The 15,744-nt window shown below is 37.6% G+C and overlaps 1 long non-coding RNA gene across 1 annotated transcript in view; it reads left to right on the forward strand.

The window, feature by feature from the left end:
• LOC113481264 overlaps positions 1-5,970 on the forward strand; it is a 9,271-nt gene extending 3,301 nt beyond the window's left edge. The window contains exons 2-3 of the long non-coding RNA XR_003398639.1: positions 217-308; positions 5,885-5,970. This is a non-coding gene — a long non-coding RNA (uncharacterized LOC113481264). The remainder of the gene's footprint in view (positions 1-216; positions 309-5,884) is intronic.
• The last annotated feature ends 9,774 nt before the right edge of the window (positions 5,971-15,744 follow it).

The following is a 15,744-nucleotide window of genomic DNA, read 5'->3' on the forward strand; positions in this document are numbered from 1 at the left end:
ACGCGGGGCGGGGCTGCGGCCCCTCAGGGACAGGCCACAGAAGGAACCCCAAGGTCACTGCCATTTCGGAACTGGCTAATGTGAGTATGTCTGTGCATGTATGTGTATGTGTATACACATGCAGAAAGGAACATCCAAGTAAGTCTTGGCTGCCCAAGGGAACAGATGCATTTTGGCTGGCACCCACTGTAAACAGTTTTGGGTTTGTTCCTGTAGGCAAATGACAAAGTGAGAGATAAAGTCTAAAGAAGTGATACTCTGTCTTGGATGCTTTGAACATGGTGACTGAAGGAAACAAAGTTCTTCAGGTGACACATCTTACAAAGCAGTCTCTATGGAGCCAACAGCTCTTTGAAACCAACAGACAGCTTTTGAAAATAAAGGGTTTAGAGTTGATGCTAGAAACTGCTCATCTTTTGTTAAAAGCATTGATGAAACAGACCTTCGTAAGAAGTACAGACTCTGATGACATAATTTTTCCTCTTCAGAACTATTTTTTTTTTCCAGTTCTATAGCTGTAGTGATGAAATGAAAGCTGAGGTTGGATCTCTATAAAACTGTGTAAGGATAGCGGCCTTCTGTGAAAAATGCCTAAGGACGTAATTGCAGACCCCTTATCATTTCTGTGCTGCAGTACATTTTGTGCTGAGTGCCCTCTTGAGGTCTCTGGCACGCAGTGACCCGGACAAATCCCGGGAGTGGGACTGTACCTGAGCTGTTCGTGACTCCTTCCTTTAAAGGTTTTCCCTCTCTTTTTCTCTCCTTTGGGAGAGACGTTCTAACCAGCCTAGACTGAGGGAACACAGTTAGGTCAACTACTACTTAAGAATTACAGACAATGAGTTACTCAGGGTAAAAACTAATTCAGAACTTCATCCAAAATCCCAGTCAGCCAAAGTAAATCTGTTTCATATTCAGGAGCTTTGATTAGCTTTATCGATGTATAGAAATGTGCTTCCTACTCATGTTTCTGGTTTTTTCCCTAGTTCTGGCTGGGACTAAATGGGAAGTGCTAAAATACCCTTTGAGTTTCTTCTTACAATACATAGCAGAGATTTCAGGGGGAAGCCTGCTGTCCTTATTCTTCCAGTGAAGTTCTGTAGTTGAAGGAACTCTGGATAACTTCAGTAAGGACAGTAACTTTTGAGTGCTTATCTGGTTTTCTCACATGCCCACTTATTTCAATTCCCCCAGCTGCATCAGTTTCTTAAAAACCCTGCAGTTATCCTGACCAGCATGCTATCTTCATTCAAAATATTTATTAAATATTCAGAGTTTAAGAAGCAAAATTCAATATTGCATCATTATTAATAGTATTGGGTTCTGACATGGAGCATTTTGCCTTTGAAAAGCCTTTAGAAATATATTTTGTTTGGACTCTAGATACACTTATTTTGCTGCTAGTGTAGCAGGTGTTTTTCTTAACCATTTTTTTTAGGAGAAATCCTAAGTTTAGAGGAAATGAGCACTCGATTATTTAAATTTCCTGAGATTAGAGGAAGAACACTTTGCCAAACAATGCCTCTTCACTTCAAAACCTCTCCCCATAAATTATGTTAGGGATCTTATTAAAAGTCTGTAAAAATTTCCTATTAAAAATGGTTGATTGCAGTCCAGACCATCACGGCTTTTGTGCTTTCAGTGAAATACCACAGCTGTCGCAAAGAAATATATTGCGAGACAAAAGGTTTTGTTTCCTTAGTCATAAATTATTTTTGTGATATCTAAAGTAAGATAAAACTTTCACTTATGTTTGAGTGAAGGAAGATTCCAGTGATAACTTGTTCAAAAATCTATAAAAAGAATATAAGAATGTAGATCTAGATAGCAAATTAGAATCAGACTTCCTTTTTGTTTAAGGAAAGCAATTATTTCTGAAGTCAGTGAAGATTATAACCAGGGATAATAGCATAACTTTGCAAAGCACACTGCCTTTATCTCAATAGAACCTGAAGTTTAAGCTTTCAAGTCTGACCTTCGAGAACTATGCGATAGAAAACTTTAGTGTTGCCTAGTTTTTAAACCAAAGTTAAACAATAGGAAGTAGTCTGTTTGCTAATTATACTTACAAACAACAATAGACCAATTTTTTAGATTTTAAAGAAGTATTAAACAAATTGGCTTTGACCATATTTGTTTTTCTATTGGCAAATGAGTTTTCTGCTAAGGAATTCTGCAGAAACAGGAGCCTTTTAGTGGAAGAAGAGCTGTACATACACTGAATAGACACTGAGATATTTGCTGTCAGGACTGGATTCTGATTATATTCACCCAGTCAAGGAGTAGAAGTATATCCCACATATGACCAGTGTATGCAATGGAAATATAAAAGCACAGCATATATACTAAAGATTATTTTCCAAAATTAGCTGCCAAATAATTTTTTGAATGAAAGATAAATTAGGATGTTCACCATTTGCTCATACATCATTGCTTTCTGTATAACAGTCAAATTTCTCAGCCTCCTTCCCTGCTCATTGTAGAGATTACTGAATAAAGACAGTGCAGGTGCTAGAACTCAGAGTTGGAGAGACATTTTGGGTTATATATGGAAAAATCAATATGCTTTTTCTAACTATCAATAGTATTTATAACTAAGCTGGTTCTCTTTACCTGTAGCCATCACATGAGCATACTGGAATTTGTTTATATGTATATTTAAATCAGGATTGTACAAAACAAAAATGCAAGATGGTCTTCTGCTGTGTAATTTAGAGAAATAGAGTATGAAGCCTTGATCATTTAATAAGATCCCTTACTATAGCCCCCTGTTTGTTTTTTTTTTTTCTTTCTGAGTGATTTTTCTTATAATTCAAAATCCATCTTCATAGTGCTTTTTTATGGCAACGTGCTATACATTCTTCAGGTCAAACTTGCTCAAACTGAAGAACTGCGAAGATAAATATCTTTAACATAAGGTCTAAACCAAATTAATCAACCTTGGGGAATTATTTCCATTGTGAGGATGAAGATATATATTTCATGTCCCATAGACCTGGGGCAGGGACAGGGCAAGTCACGTATTTGTGTTGGTGAGATCCAGGAGTTGATGCACACCAGTGCAGATGAAGTGCCTTGGGCACACAATGACATACCGCTCCAGCCATTGCTGGAGGGTGTGGGGGGCACTTTCAGGATCGGGGAGGAGTGCCTAAAACCTCTGTAGTCCTCTCTACCCTGTTAGGATCTAGCTTTGTGTTCTCACTCATGCTGAACAGTCTTTTACAAGTAATCCCACTGATGTCAGTGAGACTTTTCTGTAATAAAATGCTGTCTGACAAGAATATGGGTATCAGAATCTGGCCCTGCTTGTACTAATTCCATTTTAATGAACACTTAAATGGAGTTGTTATTAAAAAAGTCTATTTCCTAATATTCAATAAATCAAAACTATAAAATCAGTTTGCCAGTTGTTGCCACTCTAGTCAAAGCCAGTTTCTCTTGTATTGAAAAGAATAGTACATACTGTCTCCGTTCAGGAGGGATTAATTGTAATACTTTTATCTGCTTCATAAGATTTATTTCTAATAATGAAGAGTAAAGGAAAGTAAGGGAGCTTTAAACATTTATTATTTTTATTATAGCACCATATATTCAGGAGATGTTTCACAAACACAGAATTTGCTTAACCTAAGAAGCTTGTTTGATGAATGAGCAACTTCAAAACAGAATAAAAAAGGCATTATTCATTTCTCTGATCATATCCATTTAATTTCATGAGATGGAGCCTTGGACACTATGTGATAATGCAGAGATACATACTAAAGCCTGCTAAGATTTTGTAGGCCAGTCATCTAATGAAGGTGATTAGAGCAGCAGTATGGGTTTCCCCATGCTACTGGGGAAACTACCTGACATGAGTCCCCACTGTTGTGAAACAAAGGTGCACTGTCTGTATGAAAAATGGTTTAGATTTGAGATGGTTTCTCCCTGCATGTGGAAGAGGACTGATCTGCTTAACTTCCATGGTGACATTCACACCAAGGAGTAGGAAGTATGCTTATGGTGCTGTTTGACTTTGTTGCACGTTAACAAAACGTAAGTAAAAAGCAGTGCGGCGAGGGCAAAAAAGGAACCGAATTTATTTAGGTTGAATGTAAAGCTGCCCTTGTACTGAAAGCCTGGCAGAAAAATTCTAGCAGAGTATTATTTCCTTGGAATTTGCTAAATCTTTGAAGTCTAAATGTTTCACAAAGATGGAGAGTGTTCAGTTCCCCCGAGATGTTCTTCCAGACAACAGTCAAGATTCCTGATTTTATACCTTTGCGTATGCCAGGTTTCCAGAGTCTCTAGCTCTGATGCAGTCCACTAGACACCCTGATGTGGGGGCAAGGATGCCAACTCCTCCATTGCTCTGCAGCAGCCTACCAGGCTGTTTTTATAAATTACGTATTTTCTCCAACCATAAATATTGCTCCTAAAAGGGATACTGAAATGAAGATAATAGGACTTTTCAGTAATAGGTCTTCTAATGTCATCCGTTCTGTTTAAACTGTTCAATTTTCAACAGAATTAAAGATCTACACGGTATATTCTACCTCCTGCAGACTGCAGTTGTTAAAAGAAAATAAATCACTTAAACAGGGTCATGAGCAACAAAGGCCAATGTGGGTTCAAAGTTTACAGGTCTCTGCATTTATCAGGTAGAAATATGCTACATTTCACTATTTCATAAAATATCCTTTTATGAAAAAAACATCAATCTTTGTTTGGCCTACTAAAACTGATTTCTCAAATGAAAGAAATGAATGATGACACCAAATCAAGAAACCGTTTATGAGTTTATATTTTTGTAAGACCACCATGACTTTCACATACGTTTTCAATTTTGGTAAGGATGTGATTATCATGTGGATATGTTTTACTCCCACCATCTGTACTAAGGGATCTGTCAGAACTGTGTACCCTTTCCTGGGCAGTTCAGGATTTGTTCAGATTTTTTCATTAAACTATAGTGGTTTTTATCCAGTGATAGTTATCATTTCTGTACATTATCTACAGATTTTCTGGGATTTGTATATATATATAAAAAATACATATAAAATCACATATATCATATGCAAGTTCACATTTAAACTAAAACTGCATCTAAACGACCTAGTTATATCTCAAAGTTTTTTAACATTTCTGTGGAAGGATTTTTGTGTGATTTCTCTCACACACTCTAGAAAACATCATCTTAATTACAGATCTTTTATTATCCTTCTGATCTTTCCTTACCATTGCCACGCTTCCTCCAGGAGTCACCAAGCTCTTTGACCAACTGAACAATTTAGATACTTAAAACCAGTATTGTATATTCATGTTTCAGGTATTGCAGAACTACAATAGAGTGGTTCGAGGCAGGTAGAATATAAGAAATTACATTATTTCTCATTTAGTAATGGCAACCAGTACAACAACCAGCATGCTGCACCATAATAAGGAAAAGTGATTTCACTTCTGGTAAATGGTGTGGTCTCCCTTTGTGTCTACACAAAGCAAATGAGCTTGGCCTTTCTAGGCCTCTAGTGAAAACAGGCACAAACAAATTAATATAGTTTATTAAGTATCAGTCTCATTAGAAGGAGAATGTATGGGGAAGTTAATCTGAACTTCTGAGACAGAACTTGATGCCTAGGTTTTTAAGAGGAGCATTTTGCTCCTTTTTCTATGGAGTTCATTTTGAAAAAAATATCCATCTTTGCACTGTTTTTCAGGAAATTCACTTTTCCCAGTTTATTTAGGAATTATGTTTTTTAATTATCTTTTATTCAGTGTTGAAAAGGCAAAGTTAGGAATGTTCCACGCTTCCACTGTAACTGAGAAGTTAGTCTTTTACTCAAAGAATGTATGCTATCTAAACATGTATTTATTCCTATCAACCTTCTCTTTTCTCTTCTAGGGAAAAAAGAAGAAAGAAAAAAGCATGAAAAGACTGGAGTTCAGCTGTTATTTTGGGGAAGAACCTTTTGCCAAGTCCCACACAGAGTAAGTGTTTAATGTGAAGTTAGCGTTATCAGAACGCAAGCCTTGCTGCTCTATGGCTAACATTGCTTTCCTGTAGCTTTTATTGTAGTTACAGGGTCTTCATAATAATTTAAACAGCCTACTCTTGTATGAACATGCTATGAAATACATCTTATGACACCACCAAAGACTCTGGAAAACCTTACATACAGAGAAAACATAAACATCTTTCAATGAGCACTTTACATTACAAACCAAACATCTTCCCAAAACAAAATCTGCCTTGTCTGAGGAGACTGAAAGGCAAACAAAGCTTTCTATTCATCTGGTGATGACCTTAGAGCAAATGTTGGTGTTAAAGCAGGCAAGATAAGAAGTTCTGGATTTTACTTTTTTTAAATGAATCTCAGAAAACTGGTACTTACCTGAAATTTGAGGGCTTTTATTCCATGTGCTCCTCAAAGCAGCTTGAAAAAAAAGCACAGAATTCTGTAACGACTCCCTTGGGTGCCAGAATAATGCCCCCAAATCCAGAGAGTCATGGGAGTTCAGTGTGCTTTGCCTTTCTTTACCCCTCAGTACAGTGCTCTGTGGTTCTTGCAGTCAAGAGCCCATGGTTCATTCACACATCAAAAACTTTCAAAGTAGCTGGAAGAATCTGAGGCCATGTGCATAAAGTGTAAAAAGTGCATAACCCTGTTTGAGAAGTTGTTCATCACTTAATGGATTCTCTACCTGAAGAAAAGCAGATCGAGAACTCGGCAGCTTTAGGTGTCAAAAAGGCAGTTTCTATTCTAAGTGGAATGGAAGCGTTATCTTAAAAGTATCTTAGAAGCACTTTCCCTCCCTTTGACCCATATAAAATCTGTGGAAACCTTGTTAAATGTTCAAGATATGGCAATATTTTTCAAATGGCTAAGATAGTTAAATTCCATTCTGGTGACCATCTACACTGTAAACAGTGTGTGTAATCTTAAATTTGAAGAGGAAGTCTCTAAAGAAAACTTTATTAATGTGTTCTGTAAATGTATGCAGTTTTGCAAGTGCATTAGCATGGTCACATAGGAGTGTGTCATAATGTGTCATGTAGTTTGGTATGCTGCATCTGATCATGGCTGTTGGGAGATCATTTGGAGGATGATGAATGGAACTCCAGAACAGGCTGTCAGAACAAGTTGTCCAGGGAAGGCAGAGGAGAAGCAATGGAAAAGTTCTTCCTTGTCTCTTCTCAGCCACTGTTTGACATGCCATGAAATTTAAACATAATTTCCTTCTCTAATAAAACATTGAATGTTTTTATAATCTGTCATTGATTACCAAATCATAATGGTAAGAGTTGGGTAGCTGATCCATGGAATCACACCGCTTTTACAGTGTTTTCAATTATAGTTTTATTAAAGAGGGAAAGATGTTCCGTGAGAAGTATTGAGAAATATCTATACCAAAACAAGTGGGCAGCTTGTCTTCACAATGTTTTAAATTTCTCTTCCAAGACTAGTAAAACTAGGGGTTCCACTAGTTAATGATGTGCTGTTACCCTTTAGTTTCATTAAAAGTTGGTTATAATACAAGCTGAATACAGAGTGCCTGTTTTCTCTGTATCTTTCATTATTTAATATGCACTTGCTGAATGCCCTCTTACAAATTCTCTAAAGATGTATGGTCCTCTTTCATGACTGGCCCTGCTCATCAAGAAATCTTTTCAGACTTCTGATCGTTTGTCTGTGGCTCTGAACCTCTTTGTGAGAAAAGGTCCCATGAGTTGTCTTGAAGAAAAGGTTTTGAAGGATATATCCCTCTCTAAGGTACCAGAAGTACAGCATGCCACTATTGTATAAAACTCTCACAAGAGAGCAGAGGTATCTCTAAAACAGTGCAGCTTTCCATTTCTGAAGAATCCCTCTCACTAGGAGTTACACAACCATTGTTATTCTCCCTTGCTGTTTAATTCTGAGCGCACAGTGATACGTGATCTGTATTTGTCTTGCTCTGTCCTCAAGGACATACTAATGTGCTGCTGGGTTAGAAATACTTCCTTTAAAAGTACTGAAATACTGGAAAGCTATTTTTTCAGGGTAGCTGCAACCTGAGAACATCTTTTCTTAGGGAAGAGAATAGTTCAGAAACTTCTTAACCATTTAAATGCACTGCTAGTTTTTGTAATTTAACTTTTTTTAAAAAAAATACAGTATATAACTATATTTGAGCTATGTTTTTCAAATAAATAATGTAGAATTCTAAATTTTCTTTTCAGTAAAGTCAACTTTTATGGTAAATCTTATTTTTTTAAGAGCTGTAACTTGCTTCCATCACTTAGACATAGCTACTACTCTTCATGTTATTCTTTTGTTGGTTTTAAGTTTACTATATCCTGTTGTCCTTCTTGCCTGAGAAATATCTTCAGGGAAACATGTGAACTTGATACTGTCAAAAAGTTTGTGCCTTCACATTTACAGCTCAGTGCAAGCTTCTGTCTACTGCCATCTTACCACAGCAAGGTCTATACTTACTGAAAAAAATGAGAGTTTTAGATAACTGTTTGAATGTGATACCACTAATCAGACAGTATTTGATACTGTTAATTCTTTAATTAATCAGGCAGTGTTTTATCCTGTTAGTTCTTTAATTAACTTCTCTGTAATCCCTTCTCAGTACTCCTTGCTGCTGCGGTTTGCAAGAGCAGAAACCAATCCGAATTTACAAACCTGTAATGTTTTATAGCTCTGCTGGATTTTACATTAGTAAAATTTAGTATTTCATTTCATGAATCACCTGTGAAGAGTTCCAAATGACAAAGCTCCCAGCAACCTCAAAATACAGAAACAGCTCTACTTTTCTAAAACACTTCTAAAAAGCACATCCTAAACTTGACATAATTAATGGCTATAATAACCTTGTAGCCAGGCTTTAATAAGATGACACAATGAATCTCTATGAATAGAAGTATGCACTTGGATCCTAGAGAAAAAAAAGGCTTCATGTTCATATACTGAGGATGAGATTCATCTTGTCTGTTTAGTGTAGATTTGTGCATCTGAGGTAGTCATGGAAACACAGTTGAAGAAAAATGGATGCTAGAGTCAACTCATTTGACTTATGTTAATTGTCCATCTAAGAATGCCTACCTTACCTTCAGCTCAGTGAGGGGGCAAGTTAACTAACATGTAGTGAAGAGTGATGCATGCCATAAAAAATGTGCAGGTTAGTTATTAGTGCTAGATAATATAATACTGACACAGTCTTACACGCATTGCTAAGATCATGGCTCACACTGTGAACTTCTTGTTACTCCGATTTAAGCAAATTTGATTATTGTAAACAATACTGAAAATTAACATTTTTTCATCTGAAAAATTGTGACGGGACAGGAAGCAGTGCAGAAACATGGGGAGAAGCATTGGCACTTTTCTCATGTGGCAGTTTTTCTAAGTGTGTTGCTTAATATGAGGTTCAGATCTGACTTCTGAATGTTAAAGCTCCATGGAGCCTAAGTTGGCATTTAAATTAAAGGTTTGGCATCCTTCATGAGCATAAATAGTATAGATGCCTCTTCAGTCAGTTGTCCAACGTACAGCAAATGCAAGGTGGCGAAGTGAGCAAACAAATTCCTTACTCTACTGAGAAGGAAGCAATACTAGAATAACTATGTGTAGCTTTGACCATTTGTCTTGAAGAAAAGCTTTGCTTATTTGTTTCTGCTGCCAACGTGATATTGTTTATAGCAAGGCTAGATATTGAGGAGTGCCACTGGACAGTTTCAGTTTAGTTCCAATTGATGTTTTCCTTTCAAATCTCATATGAGTGATATTAACCTAGCATCTGGAAAGTGAGAATTTTTCACTGGGAAACCATGGGTCAGAGGTAATTTGCATTGATTAGTGAGTAGCCTTGAATCTAAGCAACATAGGAGGGGACGTTCTTACCAGCTAAGAATTCTGCACTGAAAGAGAGCTTTACTGGGAACAGCTATTTTTATTGTTTTAACTCCTGTTAGCATTTGGCTGGATTTTGTGTCAGTTGCCTGGTGTGTATTGGTGGAGTTTTACATTTGGTCTCCCACTTTTCCAAAGCACTAAGAAAACTATCTGCTTAAAGAGTAGTTATATGGGTGTGCAAGTTCAGTCATCTAATGGTTGTAGCCAGTTATGTTGCAGTGTGTGTTAGTTTTGTAAGTGTTGTGTGAAGGCTGACAGAGATCACATTTCTGTGTTTTGCTGCTCAGTCCAGACCGTAGCCTCTAGAGGTAATGGATCTCTGCAGAACCTCACTGGAGCAGATCACCAAACAGTGCAGGATTTCAAGAGCCGATGCACTTTTATTGCTACAATATTCTTGTCATGAAGGTGATGGGTTTTCTAGTGTGGTTTCATATATCAGTGTGGGTTTATGTCTAAAACCTGAGCCTTGTTGGTAAGCTGGATACCTTTTCTTTTTTTTAAAGAGGCTTTTATTTTGTTCTTAGAAATTAGTTGTTTCTAAGTAATAGGCTTCTGAGTATATAGATTGGTATATGCTATAATGAAAAGACTGTGAAAAGATGCTTGCATATGCAGAACAGGTAGAGTCCGTAAAATTTATCAGAGCATGGCTCAATCACAAATTAGATGGGTTTGTCCAAGTGAGTGACAACCCCTGTCCAACAGCAGATTGATTCTGCTGTTGGCAAAGTTGTATTTTGCTCTGAGGGTAGGTTATAAGCACTGGGTTTCCTGTTGCATCTCTACTCTTGGAATTGCTAGGCAAGCTACAAGTGCTTGCTAGATGAACTGTGTCTCAAACCACTGTAGCCCCACTATAACGTTATAAAAATCAGAATAATCCAGACAACTGAATGAAATCACCTAAGATGTCTGTTTATTACTCAAAAAAAAATCACGTAGTTCTTTCCCCTCCCCTTTTTTTAAAGGAGCACAATGAAAGAGCTGGATTTTATATCTCATCTTCATTGGAGCAGGTGTTTACAGGCAAGTTATAAAGTCCTGGAATGTGGTTTATATTAGACGTCTGTGTGCTGTAGTCATTTAGGCATGCATTTATGTATTCACTCTTCAGCGAAGAAGAGGGCATCTCTAACCCCACTGTTACAATTCTAGAGGTTCAATTCCATACTCACCAGTGATGATTCAGGTTTCCTCATTGCTGCCTCCTGACAGCCGTGGGATTTACATTTGCGTGAATGTTCCAGCGTGATTTGGGAGTGACATCAGGGGTCACAGCATGGCACTGAGCTAAGTAATCACAATCTGCTGTGGCCAACTCACAGGAGGAGCTGCGTATTTTGGAATTCCGGTGTGGCCCTAGAAAGTCATTGCCCTGGAAAGTCAGGCCACAGGTGCTAGAGGCAAGTGCCAGATTTGGAATGGCTACACCTGCAATCTGCCTTTTCAGAAGGCAGCACCCTGTGGCCCCTGTGGTATTCCTACCTGCAGAATAACCCTTGAATTAAATTCAACATTTCAGCAATGACTTCTGATTTTGAAGGCTTCCTCTTTGCTCTCTTTAGCATGGATTTCCAGATGCAATAGCCACGCATGCCTCCACTTTATCCTGACATAATGGTGCTATTTTTTTTTTGTCATTTCTGTGTTTCATTTGTTGAAAAGTGGAGAAGCAGAGCCCTCAAGGGCTGTGTTCTGGGTGTGTCGGTGTCCAGGCTCTTCAGCAGGAACTTGGGAAGGATGCATAGTTCTTTCACTGAGTGTAAACATTACTGGTAGCACTCAAACATCTAAATTAACAGTTTTAAGCAAAGTATGACAAAATTTGAAGGGATGGAATTTGGACCCAAATACTTGGAAAGAAAGTGGTTTTTTTTTTAATAATTGTTGATGAAGAAATTTATTTTTCTGTACAATATAGTAAGGTGACATCTATAAAACTTGCTTACCCTATTTTCTGTGTTAAATATATATGTGCATATTAAAGGTTTTTAGTGGCACTGAGTGTATTTTATGTTGTGCTCTTTAGAAAATAAGTCATGAGATCTTTTAAAAGCTGTTGTTTTTCTTGACTTCACCTTCATTAATCTTGTTTAGTTTCTGTAAGGGGCTATTTTGTGAGCTCCACCGATGGATAATGTTTTCTTTTCCAAAGTTCATGATTCTTCTATTCAAATCACTAATTTTCACTGTTACACTCCAGTGGTTTAGTGCTTCCCAGGCCTCAAGGAATGAGTTTAATTAGCAATGCTGAATAAATTCTGAGACATGATTCATCTTTCTTGTCACTCGGATCTAAGTAACAAAAATGCAATTTTAAGATGTACTTAAAAGCCTTGTAAGAATGTCTTCTTCTGTATAACTGGGATAAGATCCAGATGTAAATTTAGAAAAAAGGATTTTACCTGTCTGTCTGTTTTCAATTTAGCTAAAAGGTAAAGGATTCAGTCATATGTCCTTGAAGTCACTGGTATGTTGTTTTCAAAATACTGAGCTATGAGCAGTACTTGGCACATACATTCCAAATTAAAACTTGTGCATTAGAGCTTTTTTAGGTGGAGTAATTGACCTGGCAAATTTCAAAACTATCCCAGATTTAATGTGATTTAATTGGTCTCTGGCTTTTTGTATTTTGAACAGAACACACAGAAACCCATTGAGGGAAAATGTCATTCTCCAGTGATCCTAACTGGTGCAGCACAGAGGTCCAAGTTTTGTTGTGTCCCTCTCTCTGAACCAAGAGAAGGTGTATTTCTAAGACATAGTGTCATGAGGGCAAAACAGGGAATGAAGAAAGGGAAAGAAGGAGTGAACTCAGGAAAGCTGGGTTTAAATTTAAAACCTTGTTTCAGCATGCCCTAGCAGTAACTGCTAGCGTTGCAGAGAGCAATAGCATTTTGCCGTGGGATATCACCTTCCATGCAGAAGGTTTCAGAGCATTTTACACCATTAATGGATGACAACTCTGCCTCACGACAGCTGCGGGAAGAATTAAATGTAGTTTTCCAGAATTTACAGAAAGGGACCAAAATGGTTAATATCTTGCCCAAGGAGAGCTGTAAGCCAAATGAAGCTGAACTGCCTGGCTGAGAATCCCAAGTTTAATTCTGAGACCACTTCCCCTACTCCAGCACATGGAGCCCTGTGAATAAAAAATATGGATTGTTTAGCGCTTTTCTCATCTAGGCACAAAGAAATTAAGGACAAATTGTGACTGTAGCCAGTTCCCTGGATTTTGTCAGATTCAGACAGATGCCAAATGTTATTTTAATGTAACCTTAAGAGAAACCCCTCGCTATTAATTTTGTATTTATTGCAGTTACACTGACCCTAATGAATTTTTTTAAATGAATTTGACAGATGTCACAAATATTTTCAATGCAGTTTAACATCATTAAATATAACCTTTCCTAGAAGAAAGTTCTATGAAGTGAACATAGGATAAGTGCAAATGCTGGATTCTGTAAAGTCAAGGGTGTTACATATTACTTAGTACACAAATAGATGTTAGGGAATAATGCTTATGGAGCAATGTTACAAGGTTCTTCCTCCTATGTCTCATCAGTACACCTCACCTAGAAGGACAAGCTCCTTGAGAAGGGAATCTATTTATTAATTTAGCGTTTCAGTATTGTGTACAGTTGTTTATGCCTTCAGTACCAAATTCAGTGACCTTAGGAACATTTTTTCCAGATTCATTTTTTATTATTTCCCTCTCATGTGATAGCCAACCAGGCTAAATGAAGCCTCTGAAAAGGAAGGGTTATTCCACATCCTCAGAGACATGATCTTGTTTCATGTTCAGTTTGCACAGTTTTTTTGCACCTGGTGGCCCTAGTTCTCCTTGGAAGAAGGGCAAAAAGTAAATCGTAATTCTTTACATTGTATGTGAACTTGTGAAGCAGTCCAAATACGTAGTTGTAATCCAGGCCATCAGAAATAGAAAATAAACGATTTTTTGAGGACTGGATTCTGCTGGTTTCCAATACTTTGTAAACTTTAGAGCACTGGTAGGGTCCCCAACTGGAATATAAATAAAGCAAACCTTTTCAAAGGTTTATAGGACTATACTTGGTCCTTTCTTACTGCCTTAATTTACGATTGTTGCAAATTCACAAGCTGTGAAATGTGTTTGTCACAGAGCTAATGGCAATAACTTCAGAATATGAATGAGAGCATCTGGGTTGCTATTTACCTTTGTTTCACAAAGTCATCTTTTTATCTTTGCATCATTTAACCTCAGAAATATGGCTGGGTTAGCCAAGCATATGGAGCCTTCTATGGAACAGAACATTTGCTTTCTGTAACTTCATTAGTTTCTTCTGTGAAAAAATATACCATTTGCTTTCCCACCACTGTGCTGTTCCTCTACAAGAATACAAATCAAATTAATGTAAATAAAAATAAGCAGCAGCTTCCCTCTGTAAAAGAAATCAGGGGGTTTGGACTCAGAAATTCTTTATTTTATGTTGACTCTGGAGTGCCTTGAGTAGACTGAAGGCCCAGGCAGCAAGCCTGTGTAGCACTCAAATCTCATTTAAACTCTCTTTTGCAGAGTTTCGTTAGTGCATATAAATTTTGCTTGCTTTTAGTTACAGATTGATTTCTCTGTGCCTAACTTTGATGCCTTCAAGTTTCAGTTTCTATATTTGTAAAATGGTAGAGAGATTATAAAGCTTTCTCAAGTATTTGTCAGTTGCCATGAGTATTCTTTGGGTTGAAAACTATGGTATTGAGTCTCTTTAACCAAGTAATAAGCAATAGGACAAGAGGGAATGGCCTCAAGCTGAGCCAGGGAAGGTTTATACTGGATATTAAGAAGTGTTTCTTTGCAGAAGGGGCTGCTGGGCGTTGGAATGGGCTGCCCAGGGCAGGGGGGGGGAGTCCCCATCCCTGGAGGGGTTTAAGAGTTGGGTTGACCCAGCACTGAGGGATCTGGTGGAGTTGGGAACTGTCAGTGTGAGGTTAATGGTTGGACTGGATGATCTTCAAGGTCTTTTCCAACCTAGATGATTCTGTGATTCTGTGGTTGTGATTCTGTATTGAGTCTTGCTATTGTTCACCAAAAATAAGAATCCACTGTAGACAGTTACAGCCTGCTAACACTTTGTTTGTGCTTGACGTCCAGAACATTTGAGACTATTTCAGGGATGACTTGGTGTAATGTAATGGTCGGTTTTATGTGGGAGTTCAGATTAGGTAATGACAGTGGCTACTTTGAATTATGCCCCAGTAAATTTTTTTACCAGAAAAAAAAAAAAAAATAAGCTTAGCTTGTATGATGATTGGTGGCTCTGAATCAAGGCACTGCCACTCTGTGATATCCAAATTAGGACCATTCTTTTATTGTGGTATGACTGGATATAACATCCCAGGCTGCATTTGTTTGAGAAGCCTCTTGAGACTTTTCTGATTTGATAGATTGATAGATTGGTATAAACAAAACTTAGAGACTATTGGCACCATATCTCATTTTCTGTTTTCACTTGACTTGTGTCAGCTCTGCTGAGTTTATAGTAAATATTGTTTGCGATGGATCCCCTTGCTTGGCTTCTAATTTATTTATGGACACAATTTCAACTGCTTGAGTACTACTTTTACTACCCAGTGCCTCCAGGCCTCTTGGTACAACACATACACAGTTTAGGACTGGCCAACTTTAAGAGGATGGATTGAGGCCAAAAAAAAAAAAAAAAAATTTTCTTGAAAGAGACAAGGAGCTTTGCATCCAGTGAGAACTGAAGTTGTTTCCTTCCACTTCTTTCAGCCAGCACTGGCAGTTGAAACAGCTTCCTTTCTCTTCTCTGACTGGCAAGAGGTTTACAGCCAGGGAACTAGTTATGAGCCAGGGACTGAA

This window comes from Athene cunicularia (genome assembly GCF_003259725.1).
Source record: "Athene cunicularia isolate RWA chromosome 5 unlocalized genomic scaffold, athCun1 chr5_part3, whole genome shotgun sequence".
Classification (NCBI taxonomy): Eukaryota; Metazoa; Chordata; class Aves; order Strigiformes; family Strigidae; genus Athene; species Athene cunicularia.